We start from the raw sequence: 22,866 nt of genomic DNA on the forward strand, positions 1-22,866 counted from the left end.
GTAGCTCTTCCTTTTACCACTGGAACCGGAAGCGCTCATGTCTAGGGGCAAAAATATAGCGTATAAGCACAGCTTATGGTTCTGTATCACAGTCTCCCATAGGGTTACAGCCCCATACAGTATCCCATAGGGTAACAGCCCCATACCCTATGGGAGGCTGTATGGGATACTGTATGGGGCTGTTACCCTATGGGAGGCTGTATGGGGCTGTTACCCTATGGGAGGCTGTATGGGATACTGTATGGGGCTGTTACCCTATGGGAGGCTGTATGGGATACTGTATGGGGCTGTTACCCTATGGGAGGCTGTATGGGATACTTTATGGGGCTGTTACCCTATGGGAGGCTGTATGGGATACATACGGTAGGGGTAACAGGTGCATTTTACGGTACCGGTATGAATTGCTTACTTGGTACCGTAATGGCGATCAATTCCTCTGGGTAGAGGTGTGGCTTCTTCCTCATGCAGGAGCCGCTGGGCCAATCAGAGGGGCCACCAGCGGCTGCACATGAGGGCACTGAGGCTGCGTGTTTTTGTACCTTCTCACTTGCAAAGAAATACGGCCGAGGTTAAAACCCAGCGCTGGCGCCGGCACTTGGGAGCGGAGCGTGCAGCTCCATGTAATGCTGTGCGGCCGTACGCTCCGCTCTGGAGTGCCGGTGCTCTGAGCTCTGGCACCGGCACTCCAGAGCGGAGCGTGCGGCCGCACGGCATTACATGGAGCTGCACACTCCGCTCCCAAGTGCCGGCGCCAACGCTGGGTTTTAACCTGCGAGCCTCGGCTGTATTGCTTGCAAGTGAGAAGGAGCCGGCACAGGCACTATGGCTTATACGGTATTTTCCCACAGTTTACTACCATACGTCTTACTTTCGGGGGGGTGTCTTACATTAGCCGACCCACTCAAAACCCCCACTACGTCTTACTTTCGGGGGTGTCTTACTATCGGGGAAACACGGTGTGTGTGTGTGTGTGTGTGTGTGTATATGTGTATATATATATATATATATATTTCGCTCTATCCTCTCTCTATATCCTCCCTCTCTCTATCCTCTCTCTATCCTCACTCCATCCTCTCTATCTTCTCTTTGTCTTCTCTATCTATCTATCATGTATATTATCTTAGCCTATTCTCTCTCTCTCTCTATCTATCTATTTATCTATCTATCTATTTATATATATATATATATATAGAGAGAGAGAGAGAGAGAATTATAGAGAGTATATAGAGAGAATGGAGAGCGAGAATAGACAGAGAATAGTGTATATGTGTATTCTCTCTCGCGCGCTCTCTATTTTCTCTCTATTCTCTCTCTATTATCTCTCTCTATTCTCTCTTTCTGTGTAATATAAATTCAAATTCAAATGAGCTTTATTAGCAGGACTAAGTACATGTTAACATTGCCTAAGCATATGGTAAAAATAGGGGGTTAGGGGGGTGGGGTAGGGAGGCATATAGAGGTCCAGGATATGTCCGGCTCCTTTTAGAGGATAGGGGACATGTCTAGGGTGGGGTATAGCAGTCCATGACATATCAAGCTCTATTAGTCGGGGGATAGGGACATATATATATCTGTATATTAGATTGTTTTATTAGCTTGAAAATTAGCTTTAAATTACAAAGAGAATAACATTCTGTAAAGATGATGTTAAAAATGCATTGCATACGCATGTCATACAGATGTCATATGGATGCTAGGTGAGAAAAATCGCATTGTACTTGCATGCTATGAATTAGGATTTTAAAGGGAACCTGTCACAAGGCTTTCCATATAGAAACCTTATCCACTAACTTTTAGACCTCTTTAATAGTATTCGCACACACCTTTCATAACAGCCCAGCTCTCCAGATACATAGGAAATTTATTTTTGCGTATTCTCCAGCGTGGGATGTTACTTTGCATTGTGCTGTCCTATGGGCATCTTTGGAGTGTCATCTGTTCCTGTGATCGCATCTTCTCCTGTCCCGGCAGAGGTGTGCTAAGTCTTCTACTTCATCCACACATCCTGTTGTATCCGTGCAGGTTGTGTTCCTTATTGCGCAGGCGCTAGATTTGAACGGGCTGTGTAGATTACATAGGAGACACCATCTACGTCAATCAAGGCATGATAGGAGGCAATAATGGGCACATGCCCATTAAACTAGTTGGAGCGGATTAGTACTTGGCATGGTATAATTATAAAACACATTTTTCCTATTTTTTTTCCTATACTTATCTCTGTGATTCTTGTTTGAAAGCACTCTGTCCCTCATGAAGACTTATTATGAAACTATTAGAGAACATGTTGGACCAAATTCTCAAAATAAATGAAAAGGCACAAATTGATTGGTGCACTTTAAGGCTTTTCACTTGAATGCCGTTCTCTTCATATGGTATACCTTTTGTTCTAAGCTTTTCTTGTTTATAAGATTAATTCTCTCCCTCTTAAATCCTCAGATACAATGACATTTTCTATATATATTATCCTTTCTATCATCTGCACCAGCCATGGATTAGGTAGATTTCTCTTATTGACTGACCTTAATGTCCTTATTTTCAGTTAATCTCCTTAAATTACGTGGGATTTCAGTTCAGGAACTTTGCTGCGGTACAGATTTGATGAAACAGAATATTTTTTTTTTTTGAGGTTATAAAATCGGTTACATTGTGAATCTGAAGGTCTTTGCAGTCATATGCACCTCGATATGAATGTATTTTAATAGTGATTCTGTATGTGTGTATTATCGGGTGGTGATCGTGACTGTAACAGAAAACATATTTAAAAGGAACCTATCTATCGCTGAGGTTTTGCTATCCCGTTCGAGAGCAGCATGATATAGGGGGCAGAGACCCATATTCCAGCAATGTATCACTTACTGATCTGCTTTCTTTAATTTTGATAAAATCACTGTTTATCTCTGTAGATCTAGGGCTTTCTGATTGTGAGCTCTGTATAACCCCGCTCACACTACTGACTTTTGTGCACACATTGTGCTTCTGCAGAAAGCTGTCAATCAATGGTGGAAGCGGGGATCTAAAAAGCTCATGAATATGGAGGACTATCTGGTAGCAGGTTTGCTAGTCATCTAGTGGCGATCTCATGCTGATAAAACAGCAATTTAATAAAAACTACAGCAAGCAGTCCAGTTAGCGGTACATCATACCCTGAGCGACTACTGAAACCGTGACAGCGCTGCCCCTAAACTGAAAGCCAAACGCTTCCGGGGGGGGGGTAAAGATCATTTCCTCCCTGCAGTGGGGCTTTTAGCGCCAGCACGACATGGTGTCACAACGCTTTTAACCTGCAGATTAACCCTATATATGCAAGTTAATAGATTTGTTTGACATGACCGGTTCCCTTTAATGTTTGAATCCCATTTCCCAGTTTGTACTTCCCAGCTATACACACTTCTATGCAGTTACATTGTCGCCACATGAGCCCACACAAAAATGTATAATGCCAAGAATAAATCTTTACATACCCATTAAAATTGCTTCCCATATGCTGTACTATTTTCAACAGCTTTGCTGTATAACTGCTTAGCATGGCTGCGTGCACTGGAAAAATATAGTCTGCAAAAAGTATTTCTCTGCAACGTGTGACATTTCCATTTCTCCCTTTTTTCACCATCGCCGCTCCTTGTCATTTGGACTTGTCCTGATTATATCTCACTGACACAGGTACATGCCTCATTACAAATGTCCAGTAATCTGATTGGACTGTTTATAGACTATCATTGGACAATGTGTCCTAAAAACTATAAATATGACAATTTTTGGGCCTATGTGTTTAATAATTAAAGGGGTTGTCCACTGCCAAGAACACTCCTTCTTGATCAAAATGTTTGGCCCCCATAAAATAGAAAAGTCTGTACTGGCCTCCCGTGCCATGTCGGCACTCACTCTCCCCAGGGCGCTCGTGCAGTGATGTGACGCTGGCATCACTGTCCGCACCTTTGGACAAATAAAACATGAAGAGGAAGTCCGGGCTGCATCTGAGCTCGGACTTCCTGCTCAGTTTGACAGGAGGCGGGGACAGTGACGCCATCACTGATTGGGCGGCAGCATCACAACGCTGCACGAGAGCCCTGGGGAGAGCGAGTGCCGACACGGCACGGGAGGCGAGTATAGGCTTTTTTATTTTATTGGGGGCCAAGCGAGGGGTGTGAGAAGAAGTTGTCCAAGTAGTGGGCAACTTCTTTAAGTACAGAATTGATTGATCATACTTCTGCCTTTCTTCTATGTAAAGGGGACATTCAAACACTAGTAAGTGATCACTTGTCTGGTGAAAACAACTTGTCACTCCACCACAGGACCATATTCCGTCTTCATGTTTAAAGGGAATCTGTCACCAGGTTTTTGCTATCCCATCGGAGATCATCAAGATTTAGGGGCAAAGACTCCATAGTTGTCACATACTGGGCTACTTGCTGCAGGTTTGATAAAATCACTGTTTTCTCTGCTGCAGATCTACTACTACTCTGAATGCTGAGTTCTGTATAACCTCGCCCACACTACTGACAGACAGCTTCTGTATACACTGTTCATAGGCAGAAAACGGCCAATAATTGGTGGAGGCGGTGTTATACAGAGCTCATAAATATGGAGGACTACATGCCATCAGGTTTACAAGTCCTCTAGTGATAATTTCATGCTGATAAAACAGTGAGTAATTTTATCAAAAGTACAGCAAGCAGCCCGGTAAATGACATACCACTGGAATCAGGGTCTCTGTCTTTACATTTTGCTGCTCTCAGATTGAGGAAAAACCTGCTGAAAGATTCCTATTAAAGTAGCAATTTGATTGGCTACCAAGGGAAACTACTCAATTTCCTTTCCACTGACACCAATTCGATGTCTTTAAAATGGTGAGAAATTGAAATTAATATTTACTTTAATATACAATTGATTTGCTAGTAGATTCTGTTTTTTTATTATTATTATAGACCTTATTTATATTATCCATAACAAAAAAAATTCCCCCATTACATGGGACCAAAGAACAACTATGTAAGCGTTTAACGGCAATCTAGCCCTTCAATTTTGGCAGGGCCAACTGACTGTCTATAGGGAATACAGGCTTCCCAAGTCCTACCCCGAGAAATAGTCAGGGGACAGTAGGACTGGGCATTTTGCATTTCAATGTCTCATCCTCATGGTCCTACAGGCAGATAAGCCACTGGCAGAATTGTTTAGCACAGGCCTTCTCCATTCACCCTGTTGAAAACTCATGAATGCTTGGATAAGTGTGCATCTCTATGGGGGAATAGCTATATCCGTGCTCCCCTGACCTTTATGTAAGCTGTATGGGAACCATACAGAAATAACTTGTTACTTTTATTTTACAGCCCATTGCAATTTTAGGAGTACCCCCCAAAAAAAATAATATATATACAGTATATTATACACAGTGGGGGAAATAAGTATTTGATTTTGTAAGTTTGCCCATTGACAAAGACATGAACAGTCTATGATTTTAAGGGTACGTTAATTTTAACATTGAGAGATAGAATATCAAAAATAAAATCCAGAAAATCACATTGTATAAATTATATACATTTGTTTGCATTTTGCAGTTAGAAATAAGTATTTGATCCCCTACTATCCTTTAAGAGTTCTGGCTCCTACAGACCAGTTAGACGCTCCTAATCAACTCATTACCTGCATTACAGACAGCTGTCACATAAGTCACCTTTATAAAAGACTCCTGTCCACAGACTCAATCAGTCAGACTCTAACCTCTGCAACACGGGCAAGACCAAAGAGCTTTATAAGGATGTCAGGGAGAAGAGCATAGACCTGCACAAAGCTGGAATGGACTACAAAACCATATGTAAGATGCTGGGTGAGAAGGAGACAACTGTTGGTGTAATAGTAAGAAAATGGAAGAAATACAAAATGACTCAATCGACAGTGATCTGGGGCATTATGCAAAATCTCACCTCATGGAGTATCCTTGATCGCGTGGAAGGTGAGAGATCAGCCTAAAACTACACAAGTGGAACTTGTTAATGATCTCAAGGCAGCTGGGGACCACAGTCACCAAGAAAACCATTGGTAACACATTATGCCGTAAAAGTCCCCCTTCTCAAGAAGGCACATGTGCAGGCCCGTCTGAAGGTTGTCAATGAACACCTGGATGATTCTGTGAGCGATTGGGAGAAGGTGCTGTGGCCAGATGAGATATAAATTGAGGTATTTGGCATTAACTCAACTCGCTGTGTTTGGAGGAAGAGAAATGCTGCTTTGACCCAAAGAACACCATCCACACTGTCAAGCATGGAGGTGGAAACATTATGTTTTGGGGGTGTTACTCTGCTAAGGGCACAGGACTACTTCATGGCTTCAATGGGAGAATGGATGGAGCCATGTACTAAACAGTTCTGAGTAATAACCTCCTTCCCTCCGGAAGGACTTTAAAAATCGGTCGTGGCTGAGTCTTCCAGCAAGACAATGACATAAAACACACAGCCAAGGCAACAAATGAGTGGCTCAAAAAGAAGCACCGAGTTGTCAAGCGACAGCCTCAAAATCTTAATGATTTAGAGATGATCTGCAAAGAGGAGTGGACCAAGATTCCTCCTGACATGTGCGCAAACCTCATCATCAACTACAAAAAAGTCTGACTGCTGTGCTTGCCAACAAGGGTTTTGTCACCAAGTATTAAGTCTTGTTTGCCAGAGGGATCAAATACTTATTTCTCACTGCAAAATGCAAATAAATTTATATAATCTATACAATGTGATTTTCTGGATTTTATTTTTGATATTCCATCTCTCAATGTTAATTAACCTACCCTTAAAATTATAGACTGTTCGTGTCGTCAGTGGGCAAACTTACAAAATCAGCAAGGGATCAAATACTTCCTTCCCCCACTGTGTGTGTGTATGTGTGTGTATATATATATATGTATGTATGTGTATTGTTTTTGTTTTCTATTTATTGCACAATAATTGCCTATGTCATGGAAAAAAAATTGTTTTCTGTTTGCTATCTTCCAAAAGCTGTAACTTTGTTTTTCAGTCTTTCCTCATCACTTGTTGCTCTTTTGTAAATCTGAAGTGTTGTTTTCCAATTCTTTGTCTGTATTTTGGCTGTCTACCAGTCCTTCTGCTGTTTTCTCACACAAGTCTAATCATCTTGCGCTCTGGTCACTTTCCTTCCAAGGCCAAATTCCTAGAATCATGAAACTGCATTTAAATGTCTAGTTGCGAGTAAGAATAAGAAAGGGAAGAGACTGTGTGTGTGTATATATATATATATATATATATATATATATATATATATATATATATATATATATATATATATATATATATATATATATATATATATATATATATATATATATATATATTATAATCATCTGTGTCAGAGCTTGGAGGCATACAGCAGAAATGAGAGCGCCCGATTTACTATCTAAAGGCTTGGGAGATCTAAAATCATTTTGTTAGTTTGCAGATTGTCTGTTATAATATAACAATGAGGTTATTCCACAGTCAGGAAAGGACTGACCTCTACATATTGAGGTTGTTTTCTGCTAGTAATCACTAAAAGCTCATAAATCCAACGCTAATCATACCTTATTGTTAAGATCCATTTCTAGCCTGGTTGCTGTTGTGTAGGCGGGACGCAGCACTGACAGCACTAGAAATATGGCCATGTACTTCTTATCCTGCCCTCTCGGAAACCACATGACAGGCAGAGAAGACGCTGCGTCTTCAGAAGGGGCCTGATCTCTACTAGACCGAGGCTCTTTCTACGTCACCAATGAGAAACATTTGTGTCCTCCTCAGCACAGTTGCTAAGGTGGGCACAAAAGAGGTTGTCCCCTTTCAGAAAATTCTAGTCCAAGAGTGCATTTAGCTGTACTCACCCTCCCCTGGTCCAGGGTTGAATCAGAGCTCCTGATCCCGGTATTTGTTATTGGCTGCAGTGCTGACGTCATGTCAACATAGAGTTCAGCAGTAGTGATGAGCGGATATACTCGTTACTCGAGATTTCTCGAGCACGCTCGGGGGGTCCTCCGAGTATTTTTTAGTACTCGGAGATTTCGTTTTTCTTGCCACAGCTGAATGATTTACATCTGTTAGCCAGCATAAGATTTTTGTAATTTTGCACATTTCCTATTTAACTTGCCTTTCATTGTCTTGCATGTAGCTCCATCATAATTTTAATTGTTTTTAATTGCATTTTTTTGTCTGCCTTGGCATTGTTGTTGTAATAAAGTTTTTCTATTTATTATTGCCTTGTGTGCACTATATTTTGCGCTCTTTTTCTTTACTATTTATAATTCTGGTTGCGCACTGAGTAGCACCTGGCTGTATGGTGTAATTGTATTTTATTAAGTGGTGCCCACCTTCTTTCCATTTCCAGTCCAATATATTGTTTACATGAGCCAACAGATCATAGAAAATCCCTAAAATGTATACACCCAGTGGTGGATTAATTCTATATATTGACAGCCAATAGTAAAATCTCTTTATATTTCTCTTGGAGTATGTCAATCTGTACATCCAAATCTGTATACACAAAATGGCTATATACATGTCAAATAGACTTATCACCCAAATACAAAGTAACATTGTTCCTAGGAGTAAGACTTGCTGTCTATCTAAAAGAAAAACCAAGCTGTTTACAATGATGAACCATCTGACCTACTTAGCTCAATGTGGACCAGTCAGACAAATGCGCCAACGCACGTTTCGCCCATCTTCCTCAGGAGTCGTGGTGAAGATGGCCAGCAAGTCTAACTCCTACGAACATTGTTTCTTTGTATTTGGTTGATTAGTCAATTTGATATGTATTTAGCCATTTTGTGCATACATATTTGGATGTAACCATTTGAAATATTCAAGGGAAATAAATAGAGATTTTACTATTGGTTGTCAATATATAAATTTAATTCACCACTGGGTGTTAACATTTTAGGGATTTTTTATGATCTATTTGCTCATGTAAACTATGTACAGGTGCTTCTCACAAAAATAGAATATCATCAAAAAGGTAATTTCAGTTCTTCAATACAAAAAGTGAAACTCATATATTACACAGGTCAACAAAAAAAAATTTGTTTTCTGGTGTCCAAAATATTTTAATGAATTTGGGGTATTTTTGGGGTGCTGATTCTGAATATGCTATCAGTTTTGCCAGATTGGCTCAAGTTTTTGAGATTTTTGGTATCTTATTTATAGCACTTGTTGGTAAATGCGACGCATCATCTCATTAATTTCTTTGGATTAGTACTTGAACTGAGCAGTTCTCAATATAGTTTTGTGTTAATTAGTGTTCTAAAAGTTTGTTCATAGCTTGATTTTTGCACTAACTTTATGTTGTTGTCTGTTTTCCAGTGAAAAGCATGAACTCATCAAGAAGAAGTTGTCTTAACGATCCAGACTCATTCTGTTACATTTGTGGTGAATACACACTGCCAAAACATAGAAGAAACATAACAGACTTCGTAAAAAAAGTGTATTTTGCCTATTTTGGGGTTATGCTTGGGGACCAAGACAAGTTTTGGGCACCACACATAGTGTGCAAAGCATGTATCGAATTATTACGAAAATGGAGCAAAGGACAAAGAAAAAGCTTCAAATTTGGTGTTCCAATGGTGTGGAGAGAGCCAAAAAATCATCATGATGACTGTTATTTCTGTGCAGTGCAAGTGCAAGGATTCAATAAGCATAAGAAACGAAAATGGGAGTAACATGGAATCTGCAAGAAGGCCTGTCCCTCATTGTGAAGTTGTGCCTGTACCTGTGTTTACCATAAATAACATGATGATTTTTTGGCTCTCTCCACACCATTGGAACACCAAATTTGAAGCTTTTTCTTTGTCCTTTGCTCCATTTTCGTAATAATTCGATACATGCTTTGCACACTATGTGTGGTGCCCAAAACTTGTCTTGGTCCCCAAGCATAACCCCAAAATAGGCAAAATACACTTTTTTTACGAAGTCTGTTATGTTTCTTCTATGTTTTGGCAGTGTGTATTCACCACAAATGTAACAGAATGAGTCTGGATCGTTAAGACAACTTCTTCTTGATGAGTTCATGCTTTTCACTGGAAAACAGACAACAACATAAAGTTAGTGCAAAAATCAAGCTATGAACAAACTTTTAGAACACTAATTAACACAAAACTATATTGAGAACTGCTCAGTTCAAGTACTAATCCAAAGAAATTAATGAGATGATGCGTCGCATTTACCAACAAGTGCTATAAATAAGATACCAAAAATCTCAAAAACTTGAGCCAATCTGGCAAAACTGATAGCATATTCAGAATCAGCACCCCAAAAATACCCTAAATTCGATGAAATATCTTTGGCACCAAAAATGCTGTTGACCAGTGTTATAGAGTCATTACAAACAGAGTGATCTATTTCGAGTGTTTATTCTGTTAATGTTGATGATTATGGCTTACAGCCAATGAAAACCCAAAAGTCGTTATCTCAGTAAATTAAATTATTTTATAACACCATATTGAAAAATGATTTTAAAATCCAAAATATTGGCCTACTGAAATGTGTGTTCAGTAAATGCACTCAATACTTGGTCGGGGCTCCTTTTGCATCATTTACTACATCAAAGTGGCGTGACATGGAGGTGATCAACCTGTGTCACTGCTGAGGTGTTATGGAAGCCCAGGTTGCTTTCATGGCAGCCTTCAACTCATCTGCATTGTTGGGTCTGGTGTCTCTCATCTTCCTCTATGATTCCCATAGATTCGCTATCGGATTAAGATCCAGCAGGTTTGCTGGCCAATCAAGCAAAGTGATGCTGTTGTTTTTAAACCAGGTATTGGTACTTTTGGCAGTGTGGACAGGTGCCAAGTCCTGCTGGAGATTGAAATTTCCGTCTCCAAAAAGCTTGAGGGAAGCATGAAGTGCTCGAAAATTTCCTGGTAGATGACTGCGCTGACTCTGGTCTTGATAAAACACAGTGGACCTACACCAGCAGATGACATGGCTCCCCAAACCATCACTGATTGTGGAAACTTCACACTAGACCTCAAGCAGCTTGGATTGTGTGCCTCTCCACTCTTCCTTCAGACTCTGGGACCTTGATTTTCAAATGAAATGCAAAATTTACTTTCATTTGAAAACACCTTGGACTACTGAGCAACAGTCTTGTTCTTTTTCTCCTTGGCCCAGGTAAGACACTTCTGGCGTTGTCTGTTGGTCATGAGTGGCTTGACACAAGGAATGTGACACTTGTAGCCCATGTCCTGGATACATCTGTGTGTGGTGGCTCTTGAAGCAATGACTCCAGCAGCAGTCCACTCTTTGTGAATCTCCCCCAAATGTTTGAATGGCCTTTTTTTGGACAATCCTTTCAAGGCTGTGGTTATCCCTGTAGCTTTGTAATAATTATAGGGGATAACTCAGGAGACTCTTTGCGTGGAACAAGACAACTACAGGACACAGTTTTATAAGTGGTAAAGTCTATATTATCACACGGTGATTCAAACAGGTGCAGAGAGAAACTCAAGTCCACAACACTTGGTGCAAATAATAAACGCAGCTTAGCAGTCTATAGGAAACTTCAGAGGAAAATGCAATCAAGCAGAAAGTCTATGAAGCACAGTTATTCTTGAGGATACTTGACATGAATAAATCCTTGTCTTAGTCCAGGCACAGATAGATATGCTTATTAGGCAGTTCAAATCATATCTTAGCTCAACCAGGGAGGCCTGGTTAATAGTCTCAGGTTATTGCAAAGCAAAAACAGCTTACATGTCCAGCAAATGCAGATGGAAGTAAACGCGATCAGCAGATGAAGGAGGATTACTGGAAACTTGTGTATGCAGCAGGAACTCGGAGCAGAGTAGCAGGGTCGCCACACAGGTTCACAGGAGCAGGTGTATAGCCAGGGAGTAATCAGAGGTCAGGAGCTGGATGCAAGGCAGAATACTCTAGCACAGACAGAAGGCTGGGGTGGAGTTTTATAGCAGGAAGACACAGTGCACATGAGACCAAAGACGCCATCTTGGAAAAGGGCAGTAATGCACAAAAGGTAAAAAATGTTCAGAGTCCTGACAAGCTTGTGCATATTTTCTACCACACTCTTTCCTTCCACTCAAGTCTCCATTAATATGCTTGGATACAGCGCTATGTGAACAGCCATCTTCTTTAGCAATGACATTTTGTGGCTTACCCTCCTGTTAGAGTGTGTCAGTGACTGCCTTCTGGACATCTGTCAAGTCATCAGTCTTCCCCATGATTGTGGTCCAAGGTAACGAAGAAAGTTGAGAGCACTCACCATCCATAAAATTTGTCAATCCTTTATTATGACATAAAAGTCAAACGGCAGGGAAACAGGGAAGAACGTGTACTACAACCGGACGACAGCCGTTTCGCGCACCTGCGCTTCCACGGGTCCTAATGCTGTGAGAGAGGGCGAGGAACAGGAAACACGCCAAGGTAACCTCCCCCACTCTAACAACAGCACAGTATACGAAACACCTACTTATCAGAATAAAAACACAATATGATTAAAAACAATGCATGCGAACATAATTCAGACAAATTATAGAGACCAGATGGAAAATATTCATAAAAATACGGACATATCAATCCTTTCATTGAGGCCCAATGGTCCCATTGCGTTTGCACGCAGTATCCATCTGGCTTCTCTCCTGCGTAGGAGTCTGTTCAAATCACCTCCTTGCTGGGGCAATTTAACCCTCTCCAAACCGGCAAAACGGAGCAATGCTGCATTACCCCCGTGACACGACCGCGTATGATTTATTAAACGGGTGACTCCCTTACCGGAGCTAATGGAATTATAGTGCTCCCTAAACCTGACAAAAAGGGGACGATCCGTTTTCCCAATATAAAAGAAACTGCATGGATAGAACAACGCATAAACCACATGCGTGGTTCTGCAAGATATGAATTCACGGACAGAATGTTGAATAGAACCAATCTTGAAAGTTTTATCGACTATATGGTATGAACAAAATCTGCAGTGACCACACCTGAAATTACCTATAGGGGTCCCTGCTCTCAACCAATTAACTCGTTAATTACTCACGCGGTTGTGCACTAGTAAATCACTCAGATTTCTCCCACAACGACAAGAGAACAGGGGGCCTCTGCTACTGAGCTCTGCCAGGTCAGGATCCTTCTCCAAAATCCTTCCCCATGATTGTGGAGCCTACTGAAACAGACTAGGGGACCTTTTTATATGCTTAAGAAGCCTTTGCAGGTGTTTTTTGATAATTATTCTAATTTACTGAGATAATGACTTTTGGGTTTTCATTGGCTGTAAGCTATAATCATCAACATTAACAGAAATAAACAGTTGAAATAGATCACTCTGTGTGTAATGACTCTATATAATATGAGTTTCACTTTTTGTATTGAAGAACTGAAATAAATGAACTTTTGATGATATTAGAATTTTGTGAGAAGCACCTGTATTTGACTGTCATTCATTTTTCATATTTTGATTTACCTTGCTTATTTGTTTTTTTTGCATTTTCATGCATTTTAATGTTTACGTAAAAATTATGTTTTACTATATTCTGGAAAGTATTTTTTCATTCTAATAGATCTGAGGTGATTCTCAGGTCCTCTTTTTTGTTGTTCAAGAAAAATATATATAAGATTAGGAACTTGATTTAATTACCGTATTTTCCAGCGTATAAGACGACTTTTTAACCCCTGAAAATCATCTCAAAATTCGGGGGTCGTCTTATACGCCGGGTACAGCGTGTGCAGGGAGCGGTCCTGTATGATTCCCAGGATCTGGAGGAGAGGAGACTCTCCTTCAGGCCACGCGACCGCGACTTTATCGAAGGTCCTTCGCTCAATGCATCCTTAGGAACGGAGGCCGCCGCTTGCACCGCTGAGAGCCGTGGGCCGGCGGACGGTAAGTATATCCCATATTTTTTTTTTTTATTCTTTTTTTTACATGAATATGGATCCCAGGGTCTGAAGGAGAGTCTCCTCTCCTCCAGACCCTGGGAACCATCCGCACCGCACACGCCGTATAAGATGACTGGGCGTATAAGATGACCCCCGTCTTATATGGCGAGTATATCCCAAACTCCATATTTTATATGGAAAAGTTGGAGGTCGTCTTATACGCCCAGTCGTCTTATACACCAGAAAATACGGTAAGTACAATATTATTTGTGCAGCAACCCATATAAAGAAGTCTGAAACCTTACAGCAGTGTTCCCCAACTCCGGTCCTCAAGAGCCACCAAGAGGTCATGTTTTCAGGATTTCCTTAGTATTGCACAGGTGATAATTGCATCACCTGCATGGGCAAGCTTTCCATCACCTATGCAATACTAAGGAAATCCTGAAAACATGACCTGTTGGTGGCTCTTGAGGACCGGAGTTGGGGAATACTGCCTTACAGACAATATTCCACTTTGAAAACTACCATAAATACTCGAGTATAAGCCGAGTTTTTCAGCACATTTTATTTTGTGTGGTGAAAACGCTCCCCTACTCGAGTCAGTGTCCCAGAAGATGGAGGGGGAGCGGCAGCGGGTCACAGAGGCTGCTGCGGCTAAAACCTGTGCCCTTTGCTAAAGAGAAATGAATACTCACTGTGCTGGCAGTGAATATTCATTTTTCTGTAATAGCGCGCACAGTGTCAGCCGCAGCCGCCGGCTTCCACCAGCAACTGGGAGGGTGGTCACATGTGCTACTTAAGAGAAATGAATATTCATCTCTCTCCACTCCCATAGGCGTGGAGAGAGGTGAATATTCATTCACTTAGGTATCGGGGACACGTGACCCCCGGTGGCTGCAGCTGACACTGCACGCTACATAATAGCATTGAAAACTCACTGCCCTCCATGCACATAGTTCAGGCATGTGGAGCGGTGAGTATTCCGGCAGATGTGCTCTGCTTATAAGTAGCGCATGACATCCCTGCCATGCACTGCTTACAAGCATAAAACAGCTACTGGCACCGAAACAAGACACTGCGAGGGAGCATAGGAAGGGTACGTAGGATGTTTTTTTTTTTTTTTTGTATTTTTTTTTTTAATGCTTTCTTGATGGGAGCCATTCATACCAGGATAAGGATGAGAGTGCCATGCATACAAGGATACGGATGAGGAACCATGCAGACCAGGATGGGGATGAGTAGGCCGTGCAAACCAGGATGGGGATGAGGGGGCCATGCAGACCAGGATGGGGATGAGGGGATAATGCATACCCGGCTTATACTAAAGTCAATAAGTTTTCCCAGTTTTTCGTGGCAAAATTATGTGCCTTGGCTTATATACTGTAATATATACGGTACTTTTATTATTTCAATTGAAAATCCCCCACTGTTCCCTGTCTACACCAACTTCCTATTTCAGAATTTATTTTTAAGTTTCTGATGTTCTGTAGAAGTCTTGCAGCATGCATTGTCGAGTTAGAAACGGAACGGGTCTGACGCTGCGGTCACGGCCCATACATCATGAGTGACCTCTTTTTCCGGGGCTAGTCTCTGTTCTAATGAGCATGCACTGGCTGACAATCTGACATGGTCAGTATTCTCTCCCTCCTCGCTGTGCTCTCTCTTTCAGTGCACACTAGTAGTGTGTTCCCTCGGCAGCCTGTTAAAATAAGGGTGAAAGAAGGAGCACACATCCTATTGAAAGACAGAGATAGCGTTGAGGAGGGGGAAGATTCTGAGCATACATCAGAACGAACAACTGCCACTTGCTCAGTACAGAGAAATGACAAGCTGGTTAAGGAGCCCACTGCTAGTGTACAGTGAAGGGTAGAGCATACTGAGCATGCATCACAAATGACAACAGGCCAACCCCTGAAACATATATCACATGTTATGCCTTGTTTCGGATCAGTGAAAGCAGCTGTGGGGTGTATCCACAGCGCCAGCCCCCTGAAGGCGTCCTGTTTCAAAACGGTAAAAGAAGCTGTGAGATTGAACACAGCCCCTTGATGAAGTTCAATGTCAGACACCCCAGTGCATAACGGGAGACTAAAACAGAATGTCCTCAAAGTGTAAACAAAATTCGGAAATGGGAAGTTGATGTAAAGAGGGAATGATTAGACATTTTTAATTGATGTAAATTACAGAAGTGTTTAGTTTTTCAAATTAAATAGACATTGAATATATGATTCCCACATCCTCTTTAATTACGATCTGCCCCAGTCCGTAACAGTTTGTTTCAGGAAATATGCCGTTTCAACAAGCTGCCATTCTATTCTGTCATGAACTCATCAGCTTTCTCTTGCTATCACTTGTAGTTGCCAACTTTCTTGTGCAGCTGACACCCCACTCTAGTGGCCAGAATCAGAAATCATTTGAAGGAGTATTCTCAAGTTGTCTTAGGAATGAGAGAGCCGTGATTAGGAGAACTTTTCTGTATATTGCCGATGCTAGGGGCCAGGAATTGTGATTCTACAGGTCTTATAACAGCTCGTCTAGTACTTGAGCTCCTAATAGTGATGAGCGAACATGGTCGGTGATACTCAAATATCACTCGACTATCTGGGTGCTCGGATATGCTCTGCTCTCGTCAAGCACTGACTAGTGTTCGGATTGAGTGCTCCAATCCCCGGCCATGTTTGATGCCTGTTACACAGCCAATAAACATGCGGGGATTGCCTGGCATTACTATGATTCGCTGTGTTACCTGATCACGGGTTATAAAAGGACCATTCCCTTATGGGAAATATGCAAATGCATGTAGGATAGCTGCGGAGACACCATCACGTGTTTCTCAACGCAAGCAGCTCCTAATAGCCAGATTCCTACTCCACACTGATGAGGGGCAAACACCCCGAAACAGCTGTCTGTGGATGGATACCATGCTTGGCATAGGTGGTTTTCCTGTATTGGATGTTTTCCTTTATTGGATGCTGCCCTTCCCGTGGTTGTTCCTTCCCGGGGAAAGGTCTGGCTATTCACTGCTTGCGTTGAGAAACACGTGATGGTGTCTCCGCAGCTATCCTACATGCATTTGCATATTTCCCATAAGGGATGGGGGCAGTGTTCTGGATCACTGCGTTGAGAAACACGTGATGGTGTCTCCGCGGTGTTGGATGTTTTGGTCTCCCCGAGGCCAATCATCTGTTCCTTCACCACTTTGCAGGGAGGCACGAGACACCACTTCTGAAGCTACACCAGTGCAAACAGGTGGTCGGTTGGATAGCAGATAAAAATTTCAGCATGTTTGCCAGCACCACACCGTTTTCCACACTGTCCAGTCTGGCCAGCCAAGAGTCTGGATCACTTAATCCTCACCCTGTACCTCCTTCCTCCCACCATGTCGAGTCAAAGGAGACCAGTGATCCCATGTTAGAACTCTGGAAGATGAGATGGTGGGTGACTAAGTCACTGACTCAACCTGGGAAGCTGGGATGCAGTGCGAGGCCAGCAGCGCTGAGAGGGAGGAATTGGCAGCACCGAAATAGGCAGGAGGAGGCAGTGGGGAAACCAGAGGGAGAAGGTGGGTAACTGTTCTCCCAAAGAGTTAGGACTTGTTTAAAAAGAGTTCTGAGACAAAAAAAAATGGTCATTTGCGACCTGTGTATTTTACTGAATTAGACCAAAATTGAGCCAGAAGGAAACTGAAGGTAACTGGATACTTAGTCACAATAAACAATGTTTCAGTTTGTCTTCATTCTCACCCCCATAGTCCTTCATTTCATACTAACCCTCCTAATCCCTACACCTAGTAATTAGCTGGTTATCTCTCCCTTCATCCTCCCCATCCATCTCACCTCCTGTTATTCAATGTACAATTCTTTGTCTCGCAGACAGCCACCTCATGCCCTCTCCAGCTCTCGCCTAATAACACTTTGTCTGCTCTTCCTCACTGCCTGTGATACCTCTCCAAATCCTGGTTCTCCTTACCACATCCTCAGTCACTTCTACCTCCCATCCATGATCGATCACAAATTTACGCAACCTTTCTAACCTCATACCTGTTCACCCAGCCCCCGCTTCACCAGTCCTTCTTAACAGGAGATCTATGGAACGTTTTTCTGTCTGCAACAAACTTTCATACATCCATGATCTTTTAATTACTAACAAATTTTCCTTCCTCGGCATCACTGACACCTGGCTCGCCCCCTCTTGACACAGCCTCTCCAGCTGCACTTTCTTATGAGGAACTCCAACTTTCGTACACCACCCACTAAAGCAGCAAGCTTGTGGGAGGAGATGGTTTTCTCCGGTCAGATAATTGCTTCTTTACCCCAATTCCACTACTACCCTCTGTTGCTCTCCCTGCCACCACCTTTTTTGACCACTTCAGCACCTAGCTACTTAATTTCCTTTACACTTACATCCCCCTATCATCATGTGCAACTTAAACATCTTGATTGATACTTTCCACTGTTCTGTAGCAACTCACAAAGAGGGCCACACACTGGACCTCATCTTCACTCGCCTCTGTTCCCTATCTAACCTCTCTAACTCACTTGTTGCTCTGACCACAACCTACTTACATTCTCTTCCCTCTCCTCTCCTAGTGCACAATCCCCACTCCACAAACTTGCACACCCTTGCAGAAATCTCAAACACCTTGATTTACACTCACTTTCTGAGTCCCTTCTCCCTGTCGCAGATATGTTCCTTACACGATGCAGATGCTGCCATCACTTTATATAACACCACAACAGCTGCATCTCTTGAATCGTTTGCCCCCTCATACATGCAAAAACTCATACTCAACAGGCAACCCTGGCACACCAGCTTGACTAAAGAACTGAGGTGGGCGTCCAGGGTTGCTGAGAGGAGATGAAAAAGATCACACTCCAACGCGCACTTCATCACATTCAAACAGTTCCTCACCACTTTATGTCCACACCCACTGCAGCTAAACAAACCTAATTCTCAACTCTCATATCATCCCTGTCTCACAACCCTGAACAACTATTCAACACTTTAAATTTTCTCTCACTTGACCCTATCCTACCTCATCCCACACCTTACCAACCCCAGCCCATCTCTTCTCTGCATGTACCCCTTCTGAGGAATAAACTATCGAAAGGCACATCAAGGAGATACACTGGAGCCCTCTGGACCCTGGGTATTTATATCTGGTATTGGTCTTGGCCTGGATTTATCCTTATATCTATTCATGGTATTGTTAAGAATTGCTGTCAAATGCCTATTTAACCTTGAGCTATAGTGTGTACTTTTATCTCTGTACTCTCCTATGAATTCCTTATTTTGTGTCATTCAACTTATTTAGTACAACTTTCTTCTTTCTGGGAGTCACCAGAAACAAACCCCAGCACCGTCCATTTAATTTGTCTGTGTCCCTCTCTGCACTTTAATTATCTGCACCTTGCACTTTATGAGAATTCTATTTTTTCATATATTACTACCTCATGTATTTGCCTGCTTATGAATGTAAACTTACTCTGCAAGGTGTTGCATTATATACATAACTTTGAACACAAACTATTTATTGGCCCAGTGTTTGCTTTTTCATTTTCTGTAGTCTTACATCTCCATTTTTAGACATGTTAATGGAAACGCTATGGAAACTGCTGCGGACCCGCAGCATCAAAATCGCCGTGGTTCCGCGGTAAAAACCGCGAAGTGTGAACATGGCCTTAAGCTTTTTAATTTTTGTTTCAATAAAATTGTTTATTCTTTATACACCTTGTGTATGGAGGACTCTTTTTCTCTACATAGGTTTTTTTTCTTGCATCACGGTCCTCTGTGTTATCACCTAGGGCGTTTCTCTGTATCCTCCTGTACAAGTTGGGGCCTTGCATTGTTTGATTACTGTACTTGTTTTTTATTATGTATACCCCTTTTCACATGTAAAGCACCAAGGAATAAATGGCACTATAGTAATAAATAATAATAATAACCTGTGCAATGCCAAGATCAGCAGGGGCCTGACCACAAAGAGCCTAACAACCACAGCATAATCAGGCAAATGTCATCTAAGCACCAGACTCAGTGGGTGCCATGTCGGACGCTATTCACACTAGGGCGTCCGACAGACAGCGGTAATTCCACATTCGTCCACTATACGCTCAGTGGCGCCGGCTAGACTTTATCCAGGTTGTCCGGGGTTAATCTAGCTGGTAATCGGGTTGGCGGCTGGGTCACGCCCGTGGCCTTTAAATAGTCATTCTGGACTTTGGGCGTCGCCAATTATAGATTGTGTCTTGTGCCTGGTGATCTCGGTCTGGAGTGGTGGTCTAGGAGAAGAAATATCATGTCTGGTGGTGTATTATCCTTTGTCATATTTCTCCTTCCTATATTTGTATTTGTTTTGCCCTGTGCACATTATAGTGTTTTCCTGTGTGTCTGCGGTGTGGTGCGTTTTTAGTTTTCCCTGTCTGTGCTTTCTGTAGGGGTTGGTGTGTGGTCTTATCACTGGGTGGCGGGTGGAGGTTTCAGCTTAGGACTGAAACAGGAGTCAGGGTCAGGCCTGGCGGCCCAGACAAGCACACCATCAGTGTAAATTCTGGGAGAGGGACAGACAGGGTTTTCCCTAGTCTGAGTGATATCGCAGGGGCCCGGGTAATCAGCTGTTGTCTACCCAGTACCCGCATGACAGTGGGTCGACAAATGGTACCAGCGGATGACACCACTGCCTCTTCCCCTGTGCTAGGTGCTTTCCAATCCCCTGTCAAAATGCTAAACAGGCACATGTTGAGGCTGCTTGCAGTGGAAATATTGCCTTTTAGTTATGTAGAAACAGAGCATTTCCACTGACTTATGGTGGCAGCCGTCCCTCGCTACTCTGTCCCCTGCCACCACTATTTCTCCCTGTGTGGCGTCCCCGCCTTGTAACAGCATGTGTCCAAGAACATCTTTGGTGCCCTTACCAACGCTCTTGGGATTGTCCACTTAACGACCGACAGGTGGACAAGTGCTTGTGGCCAGGGATGCTACATTTCCCTGACTGCATACTGGGGGTTAACATTGTGGAGGCTGAGTCTCACCCTGGCATGGCACATGTGCTCCTGACGCCGAGAATTGCTGGCGCTACTTCTATCAGTTTTTTCCTCCACTTCCTACACCAGTTCCTGAACCACTCCTGCTCCTCCTCCATCTCCGATTTGGTATCTCAGGGCACATCGTCCGCATAAGCTGGAAGCTCTGCAGAACTGCCTCAGAGAAGCAGCAATAGGGTCCTCTGAAGCAAATTTGTCTAGGAGACAAACTGCACACTGCAGCAGAGTTATTGAAAGGATAACAGAGTAGACAGATCTGAGGCTCTCTGCACTGAACCTACAACCATGCATGGTCGTGTGCGATAATGGCGTAACCTGGCGGCGGCTGTGAAACTTGGCACGCCCACTTGCTCAACTTGGTAGTTCAGCAGTTTCTGAAAACCTACCCAGATTTGCCAGAGCTTCTGGTCAAGATAAGTCACATTAACGCCCATTTCCACAAGTCAGCTACAGCTGCTGCGGCTCTGGCAGTGCTGCAGCAGCTTATTCGATTGCCAGCTCACCGACTGGTGTGCGATGTGACCACTCGCTGGAACTCCACACTGCACAATCTGCCGGGGCTTGGTGAGCAGTAGAGGTCAGTTGAATACCAGCTCTAACACACCCGTCAGTATTCTGGTCATTCCTACGCAGACAACTGAAGAGTGGGCATTGATGTCTGACATTTGTGCGGTTCTCCAAGACTTTGAGGACTTCACAAAGATGGTGAGTGGAGATGACACCATAATCTGCACAACAATCCCACTTTTCTGCCTACTATAAACAGTCGCTGCTCCTAATTAAACATGAAGCTTTGAATGCGGACCAGGTGGAAATGGAGGAAAACATGAGAAAGGGAGATACTCTGCAGCCCAATCTCATCTCATCTTCTCAGCGCAGATTGGGTAAAAATGAGGAGGTGAAGGCTAAGGAGGAGGAACAGAACTTGGTTTCTAGCGCAACAGAGGCTAGTGCCCAAATAAGCTTTGTCCCATCTCTCCTATGTGGATGGGCTGAGAATTGGAATGATGAGAGAGGAGGAGGAGATGGAGAGACGTCATCATGGTGGAGACAGGAAAGTGTTGGCTGTAGTGAGCTTGGAACTTATGGCCGACTTTAGGGGAACACAAGCCTCACATGTGGCAGACCCTCCCCTGCAAGCCAGGCCCTTCATCTAACTGGAAACTGACTATATGTTTTGTTTATACCCTTTGTCCTACCACTATTGTATTTGCATATCTGACCATTATATATGTATAGCCATTGTGTATATAAAGTGTATTGTCTAGTGTGTCCTTAAGGCGATTAAATAAATATATAATTTAACCATGGGCTGCTTTTTTATCTCGATCCACAAGTGTGTTTCTCGGCCTAGTCTCACATGCTGCTGGTGGCTGGTCTGTGGCCCGATATAACCCTGTTAACGGACCAGGCGTATATCGAACAAGGAACTGGCGGTACTCATACTGGGCTGAAAAGGTTCTGTGTCACTGGGGCTAGTGAAAGTAAGGTAGCACAGTGGCTCTGTGATTAGCACTGTTGCTTTGCAGCGCTGGGGTCATGGGTTCAAATCCCACCAAGGACAACAAGCAATGCATATATGTCAGGGTTGTGGGCGAGCGTGGTGCCACGTCAGTGACTGCGTGGGCCACCTTCTTTCACTCCCTGGGCCCATGTGGACAGGGGGATGTCTGTGTAAAACTGTGCCAAGCTGACCTTACATGTCCCTAGAGGGTGCGGAACATCACGTTGGTATAAGTGTATAAGTATAACCTTACCGCATGATCCCGCTGACGTAATTTTAACGTCAGGCAGGATGGCGAGGTGTGGATCCTTCACATTTCCTTCACAGTATATGTAAATAACAGAGTACTTAGTTAACATTATTTTGATCAAAAAGTCCATTCCACCACAGCAAATTCTGAAAAAGCAGCTGAGGAATTACTTAGATTTTTTTCAGAATAATCTATATTAGCATGTAAGTTGGTGTT

The 22,866-nt window shown here is 42.9% G+C and overlaps 2 protein-coding genes across 2 annotated transcripts in view; one reads left to right on the forward strand and one right to left on the reverse strand.

Annotated features, from left to right (window-relative positions):
• The window catches only part of S100PBP (S100P binding protein), a 108,311-nt gene extending 100,425 nt beyond the window's left edge, over nucleotides 1-7,886 (reverse strand). The window contains exon 1 of the mRNA XM_077295983.1: nucleotides 7,562-7,886. The gene's annotated coding sequence lies outside the window, so the exon portion shown is untranslated. The remainder of the gene's footprint in view (nucleotides 1-7,561) is intronic.
• YARS1 (tyrosyl-tRNA synthetase 1) overlaps nucleotides 1-22,866 on the forward strand; it is an 89,294-nt gene that overhangs the window by 36,820 nt on the left and 29,608 nt on the right. The window lies entirely within an intron of this gene.

Source organism: Ranitomeya variabilis, chromosome 3, assembly GCF_051348905.1.
Source record: "Ranitomeya variabilis isolate aRanVar5 chromosome 3, aRanVar5.hap1, whole genome shotgun sequence".
Lineage (NCBI taxonomy): Eukaryota > Metazoa > Chordata > Amphibia > Anura > Dendrobatidae > Ranitomeya > Ranitomeya variabilis.